The sequence below is a fragment of the Dermacentor albipictus genome, chromosome 1 (assembly GCF_038994185.2).
Source record: "Dermacentor albipictus isolate Rhodes 1998 colony chromosome 1, USDA_Dalb.pri_finalv2, whole genome shotgun sequence".
NCBI classification, from domain to species: Eukaryota; Metazoa; Arthropoda; class Arachnida; order Ixodida; family Ixodidae; genus Dermacentor; species Dermacentor albipictus.
The window spans coordinates 426,339,922-426,352,930 of record NC_091821.1 but is presented as its reverse complement, the minus strand read 5'-3'; the positions used below and the strand labels follow the sequence as shown (position 1 = coordinate 426,352,930).

Sequence of the window (13,009 nt, the reverse complement as noted above, 5' to 3'; positions counted from 1 at the left end):
TGCCTGTGCGATGTCATTACAGGCCCTACACGGTGGAGTAAAGCTTTCTATGGTGCCAGAAATTTCGCCGGACCCGCGTATATCAGTAAACGTTAGAACCGCATTCGAGGTGTTGAAGCTCAATGCTAAACCTTGTCATCGCCGTCAGTTCTCCACACTTTTTTAGGCTACAGTATCTCCGGTATCGGTCCACAAAAGAAGATTGAAACATACGCGATACAGAAAAGTTGGTGGTAAGTTACTTAGAGAAACTTTTTCAATAATAAATTACCACAAATGAATTTGTACGACGGCAGGGTTTTAACAGAGTACGCCTAGTACAACAGCTCGGTCCTCTAATCATTAGGCCATGGGCGCGTGCTTCAGAAAATGGAATAGAATATTTTAAAGAAATTCCTGTGTGGAAGCGGGTGCATTGAGACGCTTGGCGCTTTTATCGACACTCCATCGATGTTTCGCCTTCATCAATATTTTCCCATAAAAAATAGTTATTTCTTTAGTTCTAATGTGTTTTCTCAAGAGCATTACTCGCATCATCTGTACAATTTTCCGTCGGGTTAAAATTTGAATGCCGGGAGGCGAAAGATGTCAAGATGTTCGCGTGCCAATCGCAGAGAGTGGCGCACAAAAGAAGCTGTATTACAAAATCTCCAGTTAGACAACTTTATCTGCTGGAACGAATTGCAACACAGTCTACGCGTACTATTCAGACCAAGCAGGCCCTGTCGGCTTCTGCCATCGTTTCCTCACATGTAGTAGCCAATGTAAGGTGTGTAGAATAGTGTCTGGCAGTGCGTGGTTTCCGCAGCGAAGTCCTTCACATTGTGCAATCATGCCCGCCACGTGTTGTCAGAATGCCAGCCGAGAAGCTCCAGCGAAACGTTAATTACAATAAAGCAAGGTGGACCCGCACAAGCGCAAAGACCACTCAACTAATTCAGATGCAGAAATAATGTGCGCTGCGCAACAGGCTGCAGCTCAGCAGCGGAGGCGCCCCGACCTGGCGCTGCGGGAACACGAGGCCGAGGTTAAGCGACGTCAACAATGTCGCGCTGCTCAAGGGCACCAAGCGGACGCGCAGATTTTGCTCGTCGTCAACGCGAGGACAACGCAATGCTGATCACTGCCATCGCGTTCTCTCTGTTCACGTGTTTACAAACGCCACACCACGCATATTTAGTCAGACAGGTTATGTTTTCTGCAATTCGTACTGCCACCACAGCTACGAGCCTTACACTTCGTGTAATACTGTCACATGTTGCCATCGCATTATTGCTTTAACCTTATAGCGAAACTGTAATTTCTTTCCTGGTAGTGTGGCGAGAAAAAAAATATAGTATGAAGGAATGACTTGACGATAATGGAAATACCTTGACAGTGCTGACGACACTGAAATGGAAAGGACGCACGGGCGGACAGAGGAAACCTCAGATTAAACCATATAGGTACTGCAGCTGGAAAAAGAAAATATAAAAATACGCTTGGGAAGGACGAACAAAGCCCACAAATATAACCCTAGCACTTGACCATGTTTTTATTGCGAAGCATTCCTTGCGGACTTCACGCGTTTCGAGTGCATCTATCTGCCCTGCTACGTGGTGATGCCGTCGTAATGGTTTCTTGAACTAAATGCGTATGAGAATAGGCATGGGGTGGCATGACATGCATGCATACATAACATGACCGATAAGTCATGACATTAATGACGTGCTATAAATGGTATGAAAGACATGATGCAGTCGTGGCCGTTTCTTCAACTCGGTATATATCAGGGTAAGAATAAAATGCATGCATGACCTTACATGAATGAAATGGCATTAATGACATGCCTGCCATGACATGAATGACATGGGTTTAATGAGATGTCATGCGCGTCATTACGCGAATGAAAGGAATACAAGAGCATGTCTTGTCATGACATTAATGACATCAAATTCTTGTCATGGAATGTATGTCATAACTTAAATGGTATCAGTGCCATGATGCTGTCATGGTGGTTTTTTAACTAGATATATATCTGGATATGAATGACATGGCATAAATGTCATGACATGAATGACATACGGGGCGTGACATGAATGTTTTGAATTTTATAACATGACAATATTTACGAGACATGTGTGAGCATATCAGTCTGTCACATTCTTGTCATCACATGCACGCACGTATCGCCATACACATTCTGACCGAAATCAAGCTAATGAAATGACCACGACATCATCATCTCGGGTAATTCATTTCATTCATGACAATCACATTATGACATGCATGTCATTTCACTCATGTCATGGAGATCCTGATATAGAACTTCTTAGAAAATGAAACTGACATGACTCGCAATCATGTGATGACATGAGTGTCATAAATTAGGGAACTGTAATCTAGTGACTGACATCAAATATATTTCTTTTGCTAGACATATGCCAAATATCCATGTAATGACATCCTTGTGTGACAATAATGATATACAATGCCATTTATGTCATATAATGTCTGAGATGAATGACATGGTCTATATGTCTAGCCATGACATGATTCCCAGGAAAGTCATGACATGGATGGCAAAAATGTGATAAATTCATGCCATGCATGCATGCATGCACGGCATGACATCACCATGACAATAACATATGGTGACGCCGTGGACAAAGCTGTCTAATAACATGCACCGATGAATATATGCTCGGGCTCGCGATGCCGTGATGGTCATTTTATCTTCATCATAGCTCCGTAATCTGACACTGGCCTCTGATTCTCGCGTGCCATTACGCGTGAGCCAAGTGGCGCGTTTAAGATCCCGGTATCTTGAACGCAGTACACCGGATGATAGTTCATCCATTGAAACAGTGATTGACAAGCAAGTTTTCCACGAGCGTTCATTTCCGAGTGCCAAATAGCAACGCACCGCCTCCCCATTTCTCCTAAATTTCGTGCCGGCCTTTGACGTTCCTTCTCGTCGTCACCAGGCCGCCTAATCAAAGAGCCAGGCATGCTCTTTCCTGGGGCACATAGTGTCCGAATACGACAATGCTGCAGTGCATTCCTCTATAGTAGCGTCATCAGGGCTCGGCCAAGGCGAGCAGCTGCACCACGTCACTCGTCCGAATGACTACAAAGATAGAGGCTTCAGGTTGTGCTAGAGTATCGCCATCAAGTCATCCATTTGGGTCCTCTAAGTGATACCACGTGCCGCCGTCAGTGAGCATTCCTATTTTGCGTTTCTTACCCATCTTCTTACTCAGTGGGCCTACCGCCAAATTTATGTTGACCCGCCCCAAATTTTTAAGTTGGCTTACCCCCAAATTTCAGCTGGCCGCCGTTAGTATAGACTTAGCCATTCATTTTCTATGGAGCCCTACGTATTCCTATGAATATGCATAAATATTGTCATGTGGATATCCTGTCTGATCATTTGCACTTTTTCAATGAATAAGCATTTCTATGCTGACCCAGCGAGGCAAGCCGTCCGTCCGTCCCACACATAATACGAGCGCTGCGAAGTTTGGGCCCGCAGGAGTGAGCGAATTAACCTTCGTTTCAACGCGAACTAAGCGGTGGGAACACACGGCTCCCGAAGGTATAGCACTCACCGCACTCTGCCCCAATCTGACATCGCTTTCAAGTTAGGGCCCTGCACGTCTCACTTTAACGCGAACTAGGCGGTGATAACAAAGCACGCACGAAGGTATCAGCACTCGGCGCTCTCTGTCTTCATCACCGATTCATTTTAAGATGGATGTCCGTGCGGCTGTGTCATGCGCAGCTGGCGCCGGAGTGTGGCGGACCAGGGTGCATAATAGTTCGACGCTCATGGATACGGTACTAAAGAGTGATAACGGCTTATAATTACCGGACCGTCATCAGCGCACCTGGTGCCGTCACCTGCAGTAGTTTGCTTGCGTCATTGATTCACTTTGCGCCACCGTCCGCAGCAGTTCGTGTCGGCGCGTAGCTGCCGTTTATGCTTGTCGGATCAAGTTTCATAATATTCATAACGACACCAGGCTGCGTGGGGGTGAGGAAGTGGCACAATGCTTACGCCTACTTATACAACTCTCTGAGGAAGTTATGGGTGGCTTATTTTGGTTTCAGGTGATCCTTATCGCGTATAAAGCGAGCAATGTACATTTACACTATTATAGCGGTTAAATGTCTTAAGTTCGCAAATGACGCATTTTTGCGGAAATTCAAGGCACTGCACTTTTGGCGTGATGGAGAAATTTTGCTGAAGCATTCCTCCAAAAATGTTTACGCATCAAAAGGCATGTCGCTATTTTAGATTTTCTTTGCGAGACCCATATTGATGTGTGCTTGGTTTTCTCTCTTTTATGAAAAAAAAATATCGCTTTTATTGATTCACCTTTTGACTGGAAAGCTGCATGATTTTAGTTTCCGATGTCCGGTTGCCTATATGAAGGTGTCTCATCCTACAACCATAATTCAAAAATGGTTCCTAATGCAAATTTTATTTTTTATCCAACTTGCTGGGCACACACATGCGATATCCTACAATGTTCTCCAGCTAAGCAGGTGTTCGGATTTGATCTACGTATGGTTAGCCACTAGTCTACGGCTATGCCACTAGTCAATCAGTTTAATTTCGTATAGACTCTTGACCTCGTTCTCAGCATCGCCAATTGACGCATGAAACTGACCGGGATGTAAAGCACACGACATTTTCAAAGTCATCTGCATGAGCTCAGGTATTGTGCTAGCACCTCCTCACAAAAAGAGCAAAATGTTAGCTTTCTTGGTTTGAAGAGGAACATTCCTAAAGCCGCAAGATATCTTGAGACATTATGATATTGCGATTATAGTCAGACGTGATCGCTTTGTCCCATTCAGCGAAACATTACATTTGCGAGCTCTGTTCTGTAGTTCTATTTGACTACAATAGGTGAATCGTTTTGGACATTTTTCGAATCTATCAAAACTTTTCATAAATATGAGTACCTTTCGTGGTGGTAGTTTCCAAGCGTTAAATATGCTAGAAACATTACACCACTTGGGGATCAATATTATGGATGGGGGCAAAGTATAATTACAACAATGCGCGTCATTGTGAGCGTATATTAAAACACAATTTTTTCACAGGTGTCGTGACCGCGTCCCGCGGAGCAGCGTTGGCTACCAAATATATCCAGAAGTGCGGCAAGGACATCATTTTGGGCTACCCTTGGACGACGTCCAACATGATTAAGGTATAGGCTAGTAGAGTTCTGGCTCTTAGGGGGTTGCTAGCCAAACCCATGGTAACTTTCCAAGAGGTCTAGCTAGCCTATGCTATAGGGGCGTCACACGAAAGATAAGCGGGCCCTAACCTTCTTCGGTGTTTCCAAGCGGAGAGTGGCTTGCTGGCGGGGAGTTAGTGGTAGCGATATGCGAGGAACCACACAGGGCTAATATTACACACTCACAGGATGTTTTGGAACGCCCGTATATACATGTTATAGTTGTCTCTAGTTGAGTCATTGGCTTGCGACGAAACTTCACAATTACTACGGCGACTTGTCGCTTGAGTAGAATGCGTCTAAACGACTTTAGAACAATGATGTGCCACTCCTGGTGGAATATGTGCTTGCCAATAGCTTACGGTCGCACCAACGAGCACCGTTGAGCGCAGTGCCATTCTTGACAGCGTTGCAATGATGACGCCTGTATACCCCAACCTAAAGGAACGCAATTCGTAAGTGCACCGACTTATTGTTGTAAGACATATATATCGACCATTATTTATCACTGCAAAGAGATTACACTGATGTTTATTTCAATGTTTCATAGATGCACTTTATTATAACGTAGAAGCGAGAAAATGACTGTAGAAGACAGAGTGCTTTTCTTCTAACACATGGATTTCTCTTACAGATCGCTGGAAAATGTTGCCTGGCTGTACATATATGCTATGAATATCACAAAGAGAAAAAACAGCAGGTAAAACACCCTTATCAGTATTCGAAGTATAAAAGTATCAGGAAGGTTCGCTACTACAAGCAGCGCTACTCGGCGCCAAACTCACAGTAACTTATTCAATCAATGACTAAATTTGTTACTTTTATACAGATAAGTCTTTTCACAATGTTTCTTGTCACTTTGCTGACATTGTTGCAGCGCTAGATTTGATGGCAGGATCAATATTTGGTCGAGTTGATAAGGTAACATACTTGTTGTCATGCGAAAAGACGCTGACGAGGCGCGCAAGCACACGCGCTGTTCAGGACACAGGACAGCACTCGTCCTGTGTGTCTTGTCCATATCGGCGTTATTGCATTCTGTAACAAGTGCGCAGGCATTTGTGTTTATATGACATGACGTCATTGAACCCCGCCTGGGATTATTTAGTGAAAGCATGAAAGTCAGCAGTACGCGTCGCCTTCAGCTATATGCAAAATGTCCCAATGGCGTGTACAATACAGTATAACCTGCATATACCGCATGTCGTATTGTAAAGCGTGGCACATAGGTGTACCTAAATATATCCGGAAATGTTTGCTCACCGGCAACGCCGCCGACGACAGTGCCAACACTGGATTTTGTGCGACGCGCGGCCTTTCGCGCTGTCGCATTAATATCGACGTTATGCGACAAGCAGTGTCACAATGCAGGGACAGACGGTATTGCTGCCGCCAAGACTTTTCATATTCGGGGCCCGCATGCAGCTTGGTTCCTCGCTCTCGCTTCTTTATGGATATGCTGCCTCATTCAACGGTGGCGCCGCGATTTTCGCACATGGCGCATTGCACTTGCGTACATATAGCATTCTAGCATTTAGAAAAGTTTAAACACTGCTACGGAAAGGTGCAAAAAATGGTTTATACAGTGTATTTTCATGGCGACTACGAGTGGCACCACTACAACAAAGACGGTTAGCCAGGGCTCATAGCCCCCTGTTTCTCGTCTGCTATACAACTTCGTCCGCAAGATGGGTGACTAATCAAATTAATCTACGGTGCCGAAAGCACCCACTCGGTGCAGTTAAAACATGTAGGCACAGAAAAGGTTCGCGGCATGCAGGATTAATCTGTGTCTGTGGCATGATAGGGCTCCAGGCAAACGACACCTAAAATACAAGTGTGGAGTTGAGGGGATGGAGACGAAGACAATGGAGTGGTTTCTTTCGTTAAGTCGGTCACTTGGCGGTACCCTAAATATGGGCCGGTGTACGGGAACAGCAGCTTTTGAGAAAGCCAGGCAAGCTGCGTTGACGACGAGAGCAGGACAGGCACCGAGGTTCCCTAGGGGCAGAGTGGGTAGCCTTGTGATGACTATTGTACCGAGAATACTGGTGGAGCTGCAATTCGATGAATCGAGTGCCTTAAACTTGACCTCCATGGTCGGCACGAGCAATAGCCGCCACTCGAGCATGCTAGGTAGGGGTGCATGCGGAAGACAACAGTAACCTTTGCATGAGCAGCCTAGGATTTCGGCCGAATAAAAGACAGAAAGGCGAATAACTGGAGGCCTTATGGCTTGACGTGTTTTACGCAATTGCCGCAAAAGGCAATGCTGCACGCCAGTCTTGGTCGTGGGTGGACGCATACATCACTAGCATGTCGATAATCGTTCGCTTCGATCGTTCTTTCAAGCCATATGTAAGTGGCTCTCCGCGTAACATCTTTGGGGAAGGCGCACGTTACAGAAGGGAGTTCCCAATATAGAAGGCGAGATCAGCCGTCAATCAAGGCAGAATGGATGCTCAGGAAGTCATGGAGAAGGCTGACGTCATAAGGGCACGTGCAGAACGGTGACTAGAACTAACGTCTGGTGGCTAGCGAAGCTCACAAGCGCAGTGCTCATGCCGATGGCGCGAGGTGCCACCTTCGGCAACGCGAATGACAGGCGACGTGGGGGGGGGCATAAGAACCTTCCGGAGAAAACGAGAAAGGCGAGCACTCATGACTGATAGTTGTGCCCCAGTGTCTCTGAGCGCCAAAACAAGTACGACGTCCACTTCTACGTGGAAAAGATGTTGTCGGGTTTGGCCGGCTCTACAAAAGATTTCCGGGTTGGTTGGCCAATGCAGCATCACATCTGAGAGCTGCACTGGTTAGTTTTCCGACGCTGTACGATGAGTGCATGGTGATGGCAACCCAGGGGGCAGAAGAAAGCGAGAACACCGGTTCTCCAGGGATGGCGAGCGGTATTTGCGTGCAGTCGGGAAAAGAGCATCACAGGGTGGAGGGTCACTGCGAAAACAAAACGACGAGGACCGACTGTCTGCCAGGAGATAAGTGTACGCTGGTCGAGGTGGCGAAGGCTGGAGGTAGTGACAATGGCGGGAAATATGGCCTCTTTCATTACCGTTGAAGCATATTGGTCTGTCGCCACCTATGTGCCACTGGATTGAATTGTGCCATTCAGGATAAGTTGATTGTGGGTGGTGAGGTTGAATGAAATCGCTGACCACAAGAGGACACACAGCACAGATACAATGATTGCATGCGTTCGCCAGCTATTCCCGTATGACGGCTTGGATCAACATTAGAGCCAGTTGGGACTCGTCGTAAGAACGGGCTTGAGGAACTGATGGCAACGCGGCTTCAACCTGGTGCCACACAATTCGCAAAGTTTTCAGTACCAGGAGGCTGGGTGTGCTGAACTGTTCTGGTCACGGTGGTGTTGAGTAGCCGCACGAATTGTTTAGCAGCCGCGCGAAGCGAAGAACTGCACGACGGCTCTGTTTCTTCAAAACCCTGGCACTCTGTTGTGATCTCGTCACTCGACGAGCAGTCCTTATATGACAGTAAATTGAAGACGTCATCGTTGATGCCCTTAGATATGTGGCTGACTTCGTCAGCTTCCGACATGTTGCCGTCTACGAACCGACGCAGATCTCAATACGCCCTTAATGTACATGAGGTGTGGAATAGCTGAATTTGGGTCCGGCACGAAAGTTCCTTCCTGGCGGCTCACTAGCGCCCGGTTGGCTTCCACAATATCTCCTGTAGTTTTTGCTTCCGATGTTACCCAACTGGTCAATTCCTCCTTGTTTCTCTGGAATCATACACGGGCTGTGCCCTTGAGGTAGTAGATAGCGCTAGCGAGCATGATATTTGGGTCCCACTGGTTGTTCTTGCTGGCTCGCTCGTATTCGGCTAATCCCTCTTCGACGTCCATGGCGTCAGAAACAAAGAAAGTGCCAGGGTCCCGGAATCGGGTAAGTACAACCCACGCTCTCGTAGCAGAGGCTGAGCCAGCGAACCTCTCACTCGGCGCGTTCGTATGGCCCACGAGGTGTCCACTGCAAAGTTCTGTGGTAATAATAATATTTGGGGTTTTACGTGCCAAAACCACTTTCTGATTATGAGGCACGCCATAGTGGAGGACTACGGAAATTTTGACCACCTGGGGTTCTTTAACGGGCACCTAAATCTAAGCACACGGGTGTTTTCGCATTTCGCCCCCATCGAAATGCGGCCGCCGTGGCCGGGATTCGATCCCGCGACCTCGTGCTCAGCAGCCGAACACCGTAGCCACTGAGCAACCACGGCGGGTAGTTCTGTGGTGTTCTTTCGGATATACCCGCGCTTAGAAAAATCTTAAATGTAGATAATCAAAATGATTTATATGCAATATTTACACGGCAATAGCTAGTGGCACCACAACAAAGATTGCTTCTTTGTTTTCCTCAGGAGTGGCTCATACGCACTATGGGGATGATGATGATGATGATGATGATGATGATGATGGACCTTTTTTATGGGTCGTACCCACGAAAGGGCATCTGCCTGTTGAGGATTGACGGACCGAGACGCAGCTCTCCTCTTTTTCGTTTGCTATGCAACAACTTTTTCACTAGCTGGATACGTGGCTCATAACAACATATATGAAGCTAGTTTGACTGCGCCCAGAACGAACAAATTTAAAATTAATTTTTTTGCCACAGAAGAACGATGCATACTAAGTGGCGCATCGTTACAGACGTTGGCGTAGAAGAAGTTCATTGAGCAGCGACATATGCCCGGTTGCGCGTACTTAGTGAGCTAAGGTGGCATCAAAGAGGGTCACTGAAGAGTGGTGCATAACCTGTGGTGTATACCCAGCAACCTAAGTTGGTGTAAATGTGGTTCAGTGAAGGGCGGTTCACACCTAGTGGCACATACCGAGTAGCCCGCTTTGGCCTGAGGTTTATTGAAAAGCGGCACTGACCAACGTCACATACCAAGTGCTCCAAGTTGGCATCAAAGAGGCTCTTTGAACAGTGGCACATGCCTAGTGCCACATATCCGCTGAATTAAGCCGATCGAACGGCGTGTATCCAACGTTGCCCCATCTGCACAGCAGCCCGATGCGCTACACACTAGACCATGAATTACCCACTCCCAGTTATCCAACATAGCGGAAAAGCTGTCAGAGACGTAGATAGATAGATAGATTGACAGACAGACAGACAGACAGACAGACAGACAGACAGACAGACAGACAGACAGACAGACAGACAGACAGACAGACAGACAGATAGACAGATAGATAGATAGATAGATAGATAGATAGATAGATAGATAGATAGACAGATAGATAGATAGATAGATAGATAGATAGATAGATAGATAGATAGATAGATAGATAGATAGATAGATAGATAGATAGATAGATAGATAGATAGATAGATAGATAGATAGATAGATGCTCAGAATGCTACTCGCATTAATAGCTCACATAAGCAAGTTTAGAGGTATGAGGCTGGAAATTATGACCAAGGCAAGCCGATAAGTCGATGCATGCTGGTTATACACTAGGCCTAATTTGGAGATTCCTCGGCGAGTCCTGCATACTGCAGTGACCATAAAAATAGGCTGGTGATGCTGATGATTAAAGTAGGGAAGGCAACCACCGACCTTTAAAGAGGGCAGAAAGAACACTTCGCGCATGAGAGTACTTGCAGCAAGGTTAAATTAGACTGTATGGTCTAGTGAATGAAAATTTATATCTCTATACGTACGTTTCTATGAGAACAAGGGTAAATCTACCATAGAAAGAACACTGTCGACTTGTTTTACCTTAAGGAATCACGCTCCACTTCTCAGCGAAGCTATTTTATTTCGCAGCTCCATAAAAAACTTCTATTATTTGTCACTAAAATACACTTTAAAACATTGCCCACAGATAAGTTATTAAATGGTGATGCTCGGCATCACGTCGTTTTTTACGGGCAAAAAAAGAACTGCGTATGCATTACGTAAAATACGGTTCTCACGTTCTCTGACGTTTGTGTCAAGAACTTTGTACAAGAACTGAAATTAGAATGCACAGATTGCAGTGTGATCCTGTATCATCCACAACATGGCACTATCACCATATTAATTGAATCAGGGTGTCTTATTTAGTTCTCTCAAAAACCTGACAAACAATGTGTATTTAAACTCTGTGAGCGATCTAGTTCTCGAACGATGCATGGCAAAGTGCGTGTAATGTTTTGTAACGCTTAGTTTTAGTCGCACTGCAGCTTCAATGTAGGGGCATTTCCCACTCAGGTATGTTACTTTGGCCTGATGTGACGGGTGCTGGAAATGCTGGCGATTGTAGATGGACGCTTTGGTCGATTGCAACTACAATGGTCTCCCTTTCTGGTTTCTCTCGCTCTGTGAGGAGGTGCTCCTCATAGCTTCCTTAGAGCTGTTATCTTGCGACGCACAAATTAGACTCATTCTTATAATACTCTAGCTTACGCATGCAAAAAAAAAGAAATAAAAATACATGTTACCGTGTGTCCTGCGCGAAACTATACAGTCAATACACGCAAGTAAGCATGGCACTTGTCCTTCTTTTATATGACGGTGACAAATATGACATCATTCCTTTATATCTGAAGAAATGGTATCTCCCTCTATTTCGTAGGATGTCCAAGGTTTCAGAACAGCCATACGGCAGTGCTTGGTGGAGGGAACGGTGGCGCTGTACGCAATAAAACCTGTGAGTATAGCTGCCTGTTACGCTTAGCCCTGCTAGATTGACCGGAACTGGTTGTCTTGTGTACAATATTCCCTTTGGAGTGGCAATGTGATATCGACATTGCAAAGCTACAGAAACGAGAAGTATGATATGTGCTCTGCTTGAAGCCTAATATATTCTAAGATTCTGCTGCAAGTTCACAATTTATTCTAGGTTCTGCTGCAAGTTCACAATTTGGATTGATTTAGTCGCTTTAATATTGAATTCAAGAAAAATCTGCTGGTACCTGTGGACCAACGAGCGACCGTAGAACAGGGAACGGAGTGTGAGCTTACAGCTAACACTGTTGGCTCCGTGCCAAGACACGATGTTGAACTGTCCTAAACGTCAGCCTATATTTTATAGAGATGAGAAGCTAGCGAAAATGTGGTATATAAGTTCTGGCATTGAAAGCGAAGAAATGCGAACTAAAGACATCATCTGTCAGAAAAAATATGCAGGGCCTAAGTGCTATCCAAGTGGAGAAAGCATGTACCGTGGTTGGTACAACCTTGCTGGTGGCTTCAGAGAGGTTGACGTACACCTAAATTGCGAGAAACGTATTTTATTCAGTTCGTTTAGAAAGCTTTCCCACGTTTCCTGCCCTTTTTAAGAAATCAGTCTAGTGAATAGACGATAGTCACTCAAAACATGCAGGTTCTCTTCAGTAACTTACCGCCGACTCCTCTTTTTCCACATCATTTCAAATTTTCGCTCAATGCGAATGCATTGCACAGCTCCGGCACAACCGTAAGTTGGTACGGAAAGAAAGCCGCCACAGGCGCCCCTTATGTGATCATTAATTACTAGAAGGCTAGCAGATGTTTACTTGAATTAACTTTGATATTTCAGGGAACGACGATTCTTCCACCCGTAAAACCATCAGTGCCCGCTTATATCATGTAGTGTCACGCCGAATCCGATTTAAAACATGTAGGCTGTCCGCGCCTTTAGCTTTAAATTGCTCATTTTGCCACTGTTTTAATTTTACTCCCCGGATAATTCGGACCAACCTCGCAGTCTTGCAATCATTGAATTACCGAGCATTGAATATACTTTGTATAATACTGCACACGAGGCC

General features: G+C 45.6%; 1 long non-coding RNA gene across 1 annotated transcript; it reads left to right on the top strand.

Moving 5' to 3' along the window:
- Positions 1–5,093: 5,093 nt before the first annotated feature.
- Positions 5,094–11,911, top strand: LOC135918067 (uncharacterized). The gene is made up of 3 exons (XR_011513810.1): positions 5,094–5,201; positions 5,866–5,931; positions 11,836–11,911. It is a non-coding gene; the product is annotated as an uncharacterized lncRNA (long non-coding RNA).
- Positions 11,912–13,009: the final 1,098 nt, after the last annotated feature.